This window comes from Magallana gigas, chromosome 7, assembly GCF_963853765.1.
Source record: "Magallana gigas chromosome 7, xbMagGiga1.1, whole genome shotgun sequence".
In the NCBI taxonomy this organism is placed as follows: Eukaryota; Metazoa; Mollusca; class Bivalvia; order Ostreida; family Ostreidae; genus Magallana; species Magallana gigas.
The window spans coordinates 11,266,550-11,281,679 of NC_088859.1; positions in this window are offsets into that span (position 1 = coordinate 11,266,550).

Here is a 15,130-nt window from a genome sequence, read left to right on the forward strand (position 1 = left end):
TGTGTTTGAGTTCATTAAATCGCTAGCTGCTCTCGTAACAGCTTCTTAGCTGCGTGCATTTTATGAATAAATATGAAAACATAATCGGTTCAGCTTTCTGTATTTACGATATTGAAATTAAATAAAGTGAAAATACAATCTTTTTCCTGATATATTACATGAAAATGGACAATTAGATAGTTTTAAACACTGTAAAATTTATTAAACATGTTAAATGTTTATTTTTTAGGTGATTTCATTTGAAATCGTTTCAATCAGTAAACTCATTGGATCCTGTAAGAAAATACATCACAAATGTAATAAATATACAACAATGTAAAACATCAAAATTATCACAGCAATTCATTAAGTCATTTCAATTATAATTTTTTTCCTCCATACAGATTGAGCAGAAAGGGGATACGTCTCCGAGATATTTGCCCTCATCTATTCAATTACAATGGAGATGAACCCAGTTACAACAGTCGTCGCACTGTACCCAAAGTGTGTCGGAACAAACCCCTCATTTGGATCTCTTATATCGCAGAGATTGCACATAACCGATTCATCGTCATCAGATGCAACTCCTGCTTTTTCTTTTCACTGGCTTTTTCTCCTTTTCATTTCGCTCTCTTATCGTTTCTTCCTTTTCAGCCTTCCTTTTAAAATCCCTCTCAGCCTTCCTCTTTTTAGTATATTGCTTTCTTGCCTTTTCCTCTTCGTTAGCCTTCTTTTTTACCTCCCTCTCAGCCTTTCTCTTTTCAACATCATCTTTCTTCTTTTTTTCCTCCTCCACCTTCTCACAAAGTTACTGTACATGATCATTGCTGGTGATGACACGTGCCTGGGTTACCAGCTTTCACCTAGCTGTCATTCGTTTTGCTGGAACAGGTGCAAAGATCGAATGAAGGTTTTCCGGAATGAGCCCTACAGTGACAAGTGGGTTTTTTCCTTCAAAAGACCCGCAAGCAGAGCAAAGTGTTGTTAACTGTTTAGCGGAGTGGCCTGGTTTAGGTTGGAGTTTGTTTGTACAGTGCTGATATTATGGGTTTCTGTCAGTAGTTGAGATTTGTCTATGGCATTTGGATTAAAAGGTGATATCCCGTCTTCCTGAATGCTTCTTTAACCCTCGCTGGGGCACAAATTTTATCAATGGTGTGGGACAGCACAGATGGAAATTTGGCCCTGTTTACTGTTTGTTCGTGTGCCCCATTTGTGTAACTGTGGAGCTGAATTTGCTTTTAAAGGACCATTGATACTAACATCCAAGGGTTGAAGTATGTGGGTAGTATGTGGTGGAAGGCCAAGCAGCTCTACCTGGTTTTCCCGTGCACATTCAATCAGGTCTAATGTTGTATGGGAATCATGATTGTCCATAATAAGAAGGACCGGTCTGTCTGCACCTTAGTTTGGGTGGAAAACCATTTTAAACCAAAGCAGAAACAATTCACTGTCCGTGTATCCGCTGTCAGAATGCCCAAACAACCAGTTACTAGGAACCTTATATGCAGTATGAGACAAACTCTTCTCAAAAATGATGAAAGTTGGAAGCACCCTTCCGTCGCCACAAATACAAATATGAGCTGTCAAATGCCCGGAAGAAATCACTGACTGCTTATAGCTGTGATACCCCTTCACTGCAATTACCTTTTGCCTGGATTTCTTTTTTCCGCTCCAGCCTGTTTCATCACAGCTGAAGATTTGGTTAGGCTAACTCCAAGTTTGTCAATCGTGTCTTGAAGTAGACCAAAATACTGCTGCATTTCTTTAGGATTTGACATCCTACCCCTGCTTCGATCTTGTGCCTCTGGGGTTTGCGTGTCGGCTTATGAATTTTCTGAACCATTTATCACTGGGACCCTTAAAGGTTAAACCTTGTTGTTCGGCCACTCTTTTTTCACAATAGATATAAGATATTGCCGCATGATTGATCTGGTCATATGGAATCCACGGTTTGCTAGATATTTGGCATACCCCACTAACGCCAAATCTTCCTCGGGAGATATCTCTGAATCCGGACCAGGTTTAGAATTTAATTGCTTCTTCACATGATCATCAAGAGTTTTTCTTGGAATGTGATACTCAACTACTGCTTTGCTCACAGAAAGATCTTAATTGTGCTTCGCAGTGACTGCTAAGCATAACTGTTTTGATGTGTATTGTCTTGTTTCTTTGCTATACCTTTTTGACATATCTGAAATATGATTATAATTCATAAAATGTTGTTTTCATGAAGATTGAAGTGCAAGGTTTTCATGCATTAGAAAAAAATTGTTATAGCAATTATTGTCCTTTTTTTAAAATAATTAAAAAGTAGATTGTAATAAAAAATATTTTCATCAATTTCACTATCAGTATTGGAACATTGCTGGAATGATCTTTAACTACATACTGTAATATAAAAATGATTTACATGTACAACTACAAAAGAGTGTATATATATGGCATCATGAACCATGTGAGGGTCCCAGAATACTTTCCCAGGGTCCTCATGGTCAGATGGATAATTTTTTAAGTGGGTGGTAGAGTGATCCCAAACATATTTTAGGTAACTTTTGCAATATGAATGAAATAAATTCCGAAATTTTTACAAGGAAGTGGGCGCATGTTTATCAACATCAAATTTTTTTCTTTAAGTGATAAATGTAATAGGGTATATAATTGGTGTATCTGAGTTTTGCGAGAGAAGCGAGCGAAGCGATGTGAAGGCAACGAGTTTCCTAGATTTTCTTAATTCGACAATTGACATTAAACACTTCATGATGTTTTTTTATCAATTCTGTGCCATTGCACGGCTTATTTTGTGTGTATTTGGTATCAAACGTATCCGACTTTGAATTCCAAGCAGGTCCCAGACTTTGCTGTAAAGGTATTTGATGAAAGTCTAAATTCACATCCACTAACCTTAAAGTCTTACTCCCTATATTCTGGTGGAAGTTTATCCATAACTTGTGGACTGTTCGACGCTTATGCAAGTTCAAGTTCCCTTCCTATTTAAGTAGAGTTTGTGTACATGTACTCTGTAAGATTTCCAATGCTTCATCTTCTTTTGCACAAGATATGAGACCATCATCCACGTAAAAATTTCGGTTCACAAATTCATACAATCATGGGTAACACTCTGTTTTTTCTTAAACACATCGTCTTAAACAATAAGTTGCTACTACCAGAGATGGTGAATTACCAATAGGGTGTACACACATACGACAATCTGTTAGTAGTAGCGTTATATTATTGTCTTCGAACCGAATAAACCGTACAGAGTTCCTGTGATCTTTTTGAATAAATGAAACATGTATTCAATGTTACCTGTCACTTCTATAAAAAACCCTATTTTCTCCTTTCTAAATCTTGTCAATACCCCATGAAGACTGTTTGTTAAGTCTGGACCATTAAACAAAAAGGAGTTAAGGGACTATCTTTGGAATGTTGCGGAAGAATAAAAAACACGCGTTTTTGGTTAGGCTTTCGGGGGATTTATTGACTCCACAATGCAAAATGCGATGCCCGTAGGAACCCGTTTTCATCGTGGTTACACTATCCATCAGGAACTATATTTTTTCCGGATAGGCCAGAATGATCATCCTCGGGTGTTCTCACAAACATATAAGAGGCTGATATTTCATTAGAATTTCTCTAACATCTGAAACTTTCATGTAGGCTGGACAAGGTAGAAAGGTTGAACTTCTTCCTGATGGCAAGATATATAATTGTTGTTAGTCACGACGTGAGGTATATTTAATGAATGTCTCTTTTCAGCTTTGAATGTGAAGTCACATGAAATGTCAATGGTCGCTGCTTAAGATTAAGATGTGCAAATTTGGAACTAAAATGACTTTGAGGATAATAGTAGGGAAATAGATATAGATTGTAAGGAATTGATAAAATAACGTCATTTGTTGATACATGTATTAAAGAAAATCTAGGAAACTTGTTGCCATTTCGTCGCTTCGCTCGCTACGCAGCCTCGCAAAGGTCAATGGTAGGGATTTGTTTGTTTTTCATTTAATATTTACAAAATAATAAGATTGCCAACTCTCGTATTTCCATTCCCCTTCCTTTACAGATGCGTCTTTTGAAATAACATTCCGAGGTCAAACGTAGTGTAGAAATTACTTAACATGAAGAGTTAAGACGCATATGTGTCACGTACATGACCCTGTGCATGAACTATATATTTACACTACTTGTTAATTTCTAAAAAATTACCTCCAATTCCATGACATCTGCTATCATTCAAAATCACCTACACGTGATGACAATAAAATTGATATACATGTGAATTTTGAATTCAAGAGCATCTTAATCGCGAGCTTATTATTGCAGTAAAAAGAGCTATTAATTCGTTGTAAAGAAAACCAACAAAATGCACGATCGTTGAGTCTCAACAATATGAACAGACTGGGAGAAGCGGCAGAGAGATCATATCGCGCCGGGAATGACCGTCGCGACAATATGTACTGGAAGTCGAGATTTTCACAAACATTGCACATGTATTTACAATGTACTAGCATCCTATCTAGTTAAAGTGCTGGAAAACCAACAGTTTAAAATTTTTGTTTTAGTGTTTCTCCTTATAACTGAAAATAATATCGATGAAAAAGCATACTGATATATGATTTAAAAAAAAAAAACAATGGACAAACAAAGTCTGGCTTTGCTGTTACCAAAAAAACTCCTCATTTCATAATTCATATAAAACCTCATTTTTCACAATATATGGCACTGTTTGTTCTTTATCAATGTTTATTATTAGATCGTTTACATATATATGAACAGTTTTACCTAAAAGGTCAACCACGGTTTCATTTGGATGTAGCAAGAAAAGACCTCGTAATTAAGGTCTTCCGTTTCCAACGGAAGACCTTATTGTTTTCGTACTGTTTCTTATTATTATTAAGGTCTTCCGTTTCCAACGGAAGACCTTATAGTTTTCGTACGATTTCTTCTTATTAAGGTCTTCCGTTGGAAACGGAAGACCTTATTGTTTTTGCTTTGTTTCTTTTCCTCTATTATTAAGGTCTTCCGTTTCCAACGGAAGACCTTATTGTTATTGCTTTGATTCTTTTCCTCTATTATTATTATTATTCTTTTTTTTTTCTCCCACGTTTTCTCAAAAATGCTTCAGCCGATTTTCATGAAATTTTCAGATCTTATTCATGACAAAATTTGTAAGAAAATTACACGAGCTTCTTTTGGTCGTCACTTCCGGTACAGAGATATTAAAGATTTTACGTTTTTGCTTGTTCACGATTTTTTTCAAAAAGAATTTAAAATAGAACCTTCAAATTTTCAGAGATAGTAGAGAGTGAACGGCCGCAGTGCCCTTCGCATATCCGAACGTCCGCCGTCACTTCCGGTCGTCACCGGAAGGAAATGAAAAACCTTAATTTTTCAATTTTTTAAACTTGAATTTTTTTTATGTTTTTATTCGATAGAGACACTGAAAACACTTCAGAATATGAAATTCGTTTTTAAATCAATCCACGCATTCCCGAGATTTTGAGCTCAAAAGTTCTGAAGCGAGGGTCCGCGTAGCTGGACTTGTGCCCAGGCGACCCGGGTTCCATCCCCAAGTGCCGATTATATTTCTTCCCTAATTTTGTTTTGGTTAATGATTTTATCTTTAAAATGATGGTTTTTATTGTTTTCCGTTTTATTTTTATAATAAATAAAGATAACAGCTTTTTTAGTACAAATATAGAGCTCGTTTCTGTCAGCAGTTGGCTTAATTCAGACGCTCGTCGCATCGCCAGCATCAAAGATATGTCGCCGAAGCTCCCTTGCAGTACGACTGCATTAGAGTTCACTGGGTCGCTTTGCCTGCATCAAAGAAATGCCGCCATCTCCTTGACTGTATGCACACGACATTTACTTAACAATGCACAAACGTTATTCTACATGGCTTTAAAATGAGGACTGATAAGTATTTATTTACATAATTATATAGATAAACGCATGCAAAACGCATTTATTGACATAGGTTGCTTATATATTGATTTCCTGAACACTATAAACCACTATGAAATCTCTCTCTCTCTTCTCTCTCTCTCTCTCTCTCTCTCTCTCTCTCTCTCTCTCTCTCTCTCTCTCTCTCTCTCTCTCTCTCTCTAAAGTACAACTGTTTTAGCATTTGAATAAGAACTAATACAAGTAACATGCAGTAAATTGGATAGAGGCTAAATGTACATTGCGTACAAAAATTATACATGTATGTATTTTAAGTTACGGGATAATGTCTATGGATTCAAATAATTTGAAATTCATTGTTTAATGATTGTCTTCTTACTGATTGGAAGTCAACGCTAAAAAGTCATTTTTATTACAGATGGTGTACTTTTTTCTTTCTTTTTTTGTGCATATCTATATACTAATACAAATCTGTTGCCTGTCTGGGATTAGGAAAACCTCCAAAGTTTATACACGTAACTATACAAACGAACGGGTGACTGCGACAAGGTTTAAAAATTGACCACCCGTTTATGAGTGTTTGAGCCTAAGAACAAACAGATGTAAAAAAAAAAATCAATAGTTACATCTTTCAAACAACGCTTATACATTGTTCTAACATATTTATTTTATTTAGAAATTGTACATGTGTAATATGTGATATTTAGAATTTAATAATCTACGTTTAATATAGAAGTCACCGACCGACCGACCCCCCCCCCCTCCCAATTCATAAAATCATTTAGCTTTTCTGGCCCAATTTTACTTGTATTATTATGAAGCTTTTTGGCATTTGAGTTTCAATTGTCGTGTTTGACATGTACTGTAAAAAAAAATTCTAACTCCCAAGCCCTTCACTCAATCCTAATGAAAATTCTTGAAAATGAACCGCGGACCACATTCTTATCGTCTGTTAAATATGCAGCTGATTGAAGAATTAAGACGAAATTCCTTAGATTAAACGACGCTTATTGCCTATACCTGGAAATTAAATTTACACAGTAAATATGCAGCGAATTGAACAATCAAGACGAAATTCCTGAGATTAAACGGCGCTTATTGCCTATACTGGGAAATTAATATTACACAGTACACGCACCGACCCCCCCCCCCCCCCTCCTCCTATTCATAAAATCATTTAGTTTTTCTGGCCTGATTTTACTGGATCTTTCATCTTGAACCTTTATTTTCAACCTAGTTCAATTCTAGATTACTGTTCTAATGACCAGACCTATTCGTTCATTTTTAAGAGAGTTATGATTTTCTGGGCATTTGAGTTTCGATTGGCGTGCTTGACATGTACTGTAGATAAAAATTCTAACTCCTGAGCCCCTTACTCAATCCTAATGAAATTTTGTGTAAATGTATCTCGGACCCCATTCTTATTGTCTGCTAAATATGCAGCGGATTGAACAATTAAGAAGAAATTCCTGAGATCAAACGGCGAGTATAGCCTGTACGGGGACTCAAAATTTTCAGAGTACAAGGGATGTAAGCAGCCGCGTAATATTTCTGTTGCATGTATATTTCTTGTTTTCCATTTTGTCTGTATCTACTATAGCGTGTGAACTACTTATGAATGTTAGAACTGTGGAAATTCTATTTTCGATTTATTTACGACGAAAATCAAGCTCGGGTCTTTTCACCCCCCTCCAGACACAAACAAGCATCAATATTTCAAATGACCTCGCACTGTTACCAAACCTGAATAGTCAGACATCTTACACGTTGTTATTCATCTCATACAAAAACTTAGCTCCTCTCCCGGGCGGAAACGCCCCAAATTCAAAGACAAATTCGGGAATTATTTCGCGTCAGCCATGTTTAAATTGAGACATGTGTTCTAATCTCGCCGGAGCCAAGATTTGTTCTTTCTCTCTATTTCTTTCTCTCCTTTTTATTTAATTTTCTAATTAAAATATTCAACATAAAAGGGTTGTTGGACTCCCTTGCAGTACGACTACATTAGAGTTCACTGGGTCGCTTTGCCGGCATCAAAGAAATGCCGCCATCTCCTTGACTGTATGCACACAACATTTACTAAGCAATGCACAAACGTTATTCTACATGGCTTTAAAATGAGGACTGATTAGTATTTATTTAAATAGATAAACGCATGCATGAATACATGCGTTTATTGACATAGGTTGCTTATATATTGATTTCCTGAACACTATAAAACACTATGAAATCTCTCTCTCTCTCTCTCTCTCTCTCTCTCTCTCTCTCTCTCTCTCTGACAACCGGGTGACTGCGATACGGTGTGAAAACTGACCACCCTTGTATCTGTGTTTGGGCCTATGTATTAACAGATGTAAACACTGATCGTTGATATACACTGTTGAAACAAAGAGTCTGATTATTCACTTTTGATTTATAAAAATCATTACGGAAGGGTGGATTGGGATTATAATCATTTACAATCAGTCTTTTAAAGTTTAGATTTATTTACAAAAGTCTATAAATATGTACATGTTCGCCCAAAAGCGGGATTAGTGATTAAGCAGCGGGGTCAATAATTCTCTCTCTCTCTCTCTCTCTCTCTCTCTCTCTCTCTCTCTCTCTCTCTCTCTCTCTCTCCCACTCACTCATTATAGCTAGATAAACAATGAATGTGCATATCCGTATAAATTAGCCTAGCGAACATTTTTATATGGGTATAATATATGTATTAATTTATTAAATCGGAATTTGAATTAATTATTCTCCCCTGGGAATAAACCCCGTTTCAAAATCGCCCTCACTTGGTTTCAGACTTTTGACGAGTCATGGGACAATATGCTTTGCCCTGCGTATAATCTCTCTCGGATGGGGATCCGATTACTATTGATGAAATAAAATCACTATTATTGATGAAATAAAATGTTTTTCTATTAACTTATATAGCAAATTAAAAATGCTGAGGTGGATTGAAAATACGCTTCATATATCAGACGTCCGCGTCAATTTGTTCCCGCCTATTTCAAACGTTTTGACCTGTTGCATTCATCTCCATGTACCTAATGTTAATGCTATACATATATTAGAATAAAAGTAAATATCAAAGAAAAAATCATAATTAAGATTTTGAGATTTTTAAATTTCAAATCAATGGTACAGTGGCTTATACAGCGCTTATACATTGTTCTAACATATGTATTTTGTTTAGAAATTGTGTAATATGTGATATTTAGAATTTAGTATTCTATTTTAATATAGAAGTCACCAACCAACCCCCCCCCCCCCCCCATTCATAAAATCATTTAGTTTTTCTGGTCCGATTTTACTTGATCTTTGATATTGGGCCTTTAATTTCAACTAAGTACCATTCTAGATTACTGTACTAATTACAATTAATTATAGTACAAATTATACTAAACTATACTTCTATAGTACAAGTTGAAAAATACTCTGCAATTAAGATTTAGACAAAAACAGTCTTTTATTATTAGGGTCTTCCGTCTTCAGCGGAAGACCCTTCTATTCTTATTGTTATTAGGGTCTTCCGTTTACAAAGGTAGACCTTCTTTTTTTTCTTCGGTTTCTTTTTATTACAGGTTATTAGACCTGTTATTAAGTCAAAAGACCTCTTATTAAATATGTAATAAAATGGGACTGGTCCTTAAAATTAAGGATCCTACAGGGTGGATAATCCTTCATCCATCGCTCTTTTAGATCACATCTGCATTTCCTGATATGTTTCGCTGATGAAGATAAAAGGCAAGGTCATTTCCTTTCTAAAAATCGGACGGAAGACCTCCTCGTTGCTCGCAACGAGATCGTGTCTAGTTATTATTATTATTTTTTTTTTTCTGTCACGTTTTCTCAAAAATGCTTCAGCCGATTTTCATGAAACTTTTAGATCTTATTCATGACAAAATTTGTGAGAAAATTACACGAGATCTTTTCGGTCGTCACTTCCGGTACCGAGATATTTAAGATTTTATGTTTTTGCTTGTTCACGATTTTTCTCAAAAAGTATTCAAGATAGGACTTTCAAATTTTCCGAGAAGGAAGAGAGTGAACGGCCGCAGTGCCCTTCGCATATCCGAACGTCCGCCGTCACTTCCGGTCGTCACCGGAAGGAAATGAAAAATCTTTATTTTTTAATTTTTTGGATTTGAATTATTTTTAGTTTTTCATTCGATAGAGACGCTCTCAAAACTTCAGAATATGAAATTCGTTTTAAAATCAATCCACGCATTCTTGAGATTTTGGACTCCAAAGTTCTGAAGCGAGGGTCCGCGTAGCTCAGTCGTTAGAGTGGTGGACTTGTGCCCAGGCGACCCGGGTTCAGTCCCTGAGTGCCGAATCTTTTTTCTCACTCATTTGTGTTTTGATTAATGGGTTTATCTTTAAAATGATGGCTTTGAATGTTTTCCGTTTTATTTTTGTCATAAATAAAAAAAGATACCGGCTTTTTTTAGTACAAATATAGAGCTCTTTTCTGTCAGCAGCTCTCTAAATTACGACGCTCGTCGCATCGCTGACATCAAAGACATGCCGCCGAAGTGCCCCTGCAGTTCGACCGCATTAGAGTTCGCTGGGTCGCTTTGTCGGCATCAAAGAAATGCCGCCATCTCAATGACTGTATGCACACAACATTTAGCAATGCACCCACGTTATTCTACTCGGCTTAAAAAGGAGGACTGCTTAGTATTTAATCCCATATATAGATACACACATGCATGTATACATGCGTTTATTGACAAAGGTTGCTTATATATTGATTTCCTGAACATTATAAAACGCTATGTAATCTCTCTCTCTCTCTCTCTCTCTCTCTCTCTCTCTCTCTCTCTCTCTCTCTCTCTCTCTCTCTCTCTCAAGTACAAATGTTTTAGCATTTGAATAAGAACTAGTACAGGTAACGTGGAGTAAATTGGATAGAACTAAATGTACATTGGCGTCCAAAAATTATACATATTTTATATCAAGTTACGGGATAATGTCTATGGATTCAAATAATTTGAAATTCATTGTTAAATAATTGTCTTCTTACTGATTGGAAGTCAACGCTAAAAAGTCATTTTTATTAAAGATGGTGTACTTTTTCGTTTTTTTTGTGCATGTCTATATACTGATACAAATCTGTTGCCTGTCGGGATTAAGAAAAGCCTCCGAAGTTTATACACGTAACTATACAAACGAACGGGTGACTGCAACAAGGTTTAAAAACTGACCACCCGTTTATGAGTGTTTGAGCCTAAGAATAAATAGATGTAAAAAAATCAATAGTTGCATCTTTCAAACAACGCTTATATATTGTTCTAACATATGTATTTTATTTAGAAATTGTGTAATATGTGATATTTAGAATTTAATATTCTACATTTAATAAAGGAGTCAACGACCGACCCCCCCTCCCAATTCATAAAATCATTTAGTTTTTCTGGCCCGATTTTACTTGATCTTTGATCTTGGGCCTTTAATTTTAACTAATTACCATTCTAGATAACTGTACTAATTACCAGACCAATTCGTTCATTAATAACAGAGTTATGAAGTTTTTGGCATTTGAGTTTCAATTGTCGTGTTTGACATGTACTATAAAAAAAATTCTAACTTCCAAGCCCTTCACTCAATCCTAATGAAAATTTGTGAAAATGAACCTCGGACCCCATTCTTATTGTCTGTGAAATATGCAGCGGATTGAACAATTAAGACAAAATTCCTGAAATTAAACGGTGCTTATTGCCTATACCTGGAAATTAAATTTACACAGTACACGCACCGACCCACCCCCCTTCCTATTCACAAAATCATTTAGTTTTCCTGGCCTGATTTTACTGGATCTGTCATCTTGAACCTTCATTTTCAACCTAGATCAAGTCTAGATTACTGTACTAATGACCAGACCTATTGGTTCATTTTTAAGAGAGATATGAATTTTTGGGCATTCGAGTTTCGATTGGCGTGCTTGACATGTCTGTAAAAAAAATTCTAACTCCTGAGCCCCTTACTCAATCCTAATGAAATTTTGTGTAAATGTACCTCGGACCCCATTCTTATTGTCTGTGAAATATGCAGCGGATTGAACAATTAAGAAGAAATTCCTGAGATCAAACGGCGAGTATAGCCTGTACGGGGACTTAAAATTTACACAGTACAAGGGATGTAAGCAGCTGCGTAATATTTCTGTTGCATGTATATTTCTTGTTTTCCATTTAGTCTGTATCTACGATAGCGTGTGAACTACTTACGAATGTTAGAACTGTGGAAATTACTGTCATCAAATTTTTACCGAATAAATTTACGTGTTACGGATTTCGTTATTTCTACATTTATTAAGATTTTATCAATCCTGCTGAAATGAAACAGTCAAACATAATAGTAAAGGACACGAAAAAATATTCTCAACACTGAAATACATGGGTAAAATGCATCAGTCGTTGTTTTAGGACTTCCCTTAATTGTTGTTAACCGAATCCGAGATCCACACCTCAAAATTCTATTTTCGATTTATTTAAGACGAAAATCAAGCTCGGGTCTTTTCACACCCCCCCCCCCCTTCAGACACAAACACGCATCAATATTTCAAATGACCTCGCACTGTTACCAAACCTGAATAGTCAGACATCTTACACGTTGTTTTTCATATCATACAAAAACTCAGCTCCTCTCCCGGGCGGAAACTCCCAAAATTCAAAGACAAATTCGGGAATTATTTCGCGTCAGCCATGTTTTGAGACACCTGCAAAGGCTGTGTGTTCTAATCTCACCGGAGCCAAGATTTGTTCTTTCTCTCTATTTTTTTCTCTCCTTTTTGTCTAATTTTCTAACTAAAATATTCAACATAAAAGAGTGTTTGACTGTAGTACAGGCTGAAAAACACTCTTTAATTAAGATTTAGACAAAAACAGTGTTTTATCATTAGGGTCTTCCGTCTTCAGCGGACGGAAGACCTCCTCGTTGCTCGCAACGAGATCGTGTCTAGTTATTATTTTTTTCCACAAATTTTGTGCACGCGATTTCTCGAAAACTATTCGACCGATTTCAACCATTTTTTCAGAGAAGATGAGTCTTGATGTAAACTTCATACGTTTTTGAGATTTTTCCTGTCGGCACTTCCGGTACCGATTTATCGGCCATTTTGTACATTTTTACGACCTATTTTGTGCAGAGCTGATCTCAGAAACTATCAGAGATATGACTATGAAATTTTCAGGATAGGTAGTCTATAGTCTGAAGTTGTGCACTATTATTTTGTTTTACGCCAGTGGCGCCATTTTTTGGAGCTCGCCTAGGCACGAAAATTGGATACGAATTTTCATTCAAATTCTTCATACGTTTTCATCTGTATCTTTTTATCAGTTGATATTTTGTTAAGACATATTTAACAAAAATAGTAGATAATTAAACGTTCTTTCCAACAAAATCAAGAAAAAGGGGCTGGCCCCTTAAATTAGGGGCCAAGACACTCGTAAACTCTATTGCAAATAACTTAAAAACGATCAAAATTTTGTAATGCAATATAGAAGCAAAGTTGTTGATTGTAGCAATATTTATCAGGTAAAATCATTTTCACACCCATTTATGACGTAATTAGGGATTTTAAGGGGCCAAAGTACTTAAACTTTGATGCAATATATCTAGAGAAGGAGACATATTTTGTTAGGCAATGTAGAAAAGAAAATGTTTGCATTGATGATTCTAATCAATTCCACTAATCAAAACTCCAAAGTCTGTCCCCATTAAGGATCTAGAGGGCTGGCCCCTAAAATATTTAATCATTTGTATCTCAAAAATGAACAACAATTTTAGATGGGTGTAAGAACAAAAAATGTTAGTATTCGTGAGAACTTTCGATTGAACTCAAGAAAAAGGGGCTGGCCCCTTAAATGAGGAGCCAAGACACTCGTAAACTATATTACAGATAACTTGAAAACAAGCAAGATTTCAAATATCTTTGGTACTTAGCCTTTTTTAGAAAATTGATACCAGCGAGATTTTAGTCACCGTAAGTGATTGAGACACAAACTTTTATAAAAGACAGAAAATCGATTGAAGATATATTTAACGGGTTTTCTTTTGTCAACCGTCACTTCCGGTACTCACCAGAAGAGTTCAAACAATTCATTTTTTTCACAAGTTTAACTGATTATCTTTGGTGTTTCATCTGCTATGATTAACAGTAGTATACACTAAACATATGTATAAAAAACCCTAGCTTTTATTTTCATAAACCTCTTTTGTTCGTCCGTTTTCGGTCTCGAGACAAAAAACCTAGATTCACCAAGATCGCAGATTTGGCAGAGAATATCGATATTTCATCGTATCATATGAAAACAAAATCGGACGGAAGACCTACTCGTTACTCGTAACGAGATCTAGTTATTATTATTTTTTTTTCCAAATTTTGTGCACGCGATTTCTCGAAAACTATTCGACCGATTTTCAACATTTTTTCACAGATGATGAGTCATCATCTGAATTTTATATGTTTTTGAAATTTTTGTTGTCGTCACTTCCGGTACCGATTTATCGACCATTTTGTAGTTTTTTACGACCTATTTTGTGCAGAGCTGATCTCAGAAACTATCAGAGATATGACTATGAAATTTTCAGGATAGGTAGTCTATAGTCTGAAGTTGTGCACTATTATGTTGTTTTACGCCAGTGACGCCATTTCTTGGAGCTCGCCTGGACACGAAAATTGAGTACGAATTTTCATTCAAAATTTTCAAACGTTTTGATCTGTATCTTTTTATCAGTTGATATTTTGTTAAGATATATATAACAAAAGTGATAGATAATCATAAGTTCTTTCCAACGAAATCAAGAAAAAGGGGCTGGCCCCTTTTTTTAGGGGCCAAGGCACTCGTAAACTCTATTACAAATAACTTAAAAACGATAAAGATTTTGTAATGCATTATAGAAGCAAAGTTGTTGATCGTACCCATATCTATAAGAAAAAATCATTGCCATGCCCATTTATTACGTAATTAGGGAGTTTTAGGGGCCAAAGTACTTAAACGTTGACGAAAAATAACTAGAGAAGTATACATATTTTGTTAGACATCATAGAAGAGAAAATGTTTGAATAAATGATTTAAATTAATTCCACTTATGAAAACACGAATTTCTGTCCCCATTAAGGATCTAGAGGGCTGGCCCCTAAAATATTCAATCATTTGTATCTCAAAAATGATCAACAATTTTACATGGGTGTAAGAACAAAAAATGTTAGTATTCTTAAGACCTTTTCAAAGAAATCAAGAAA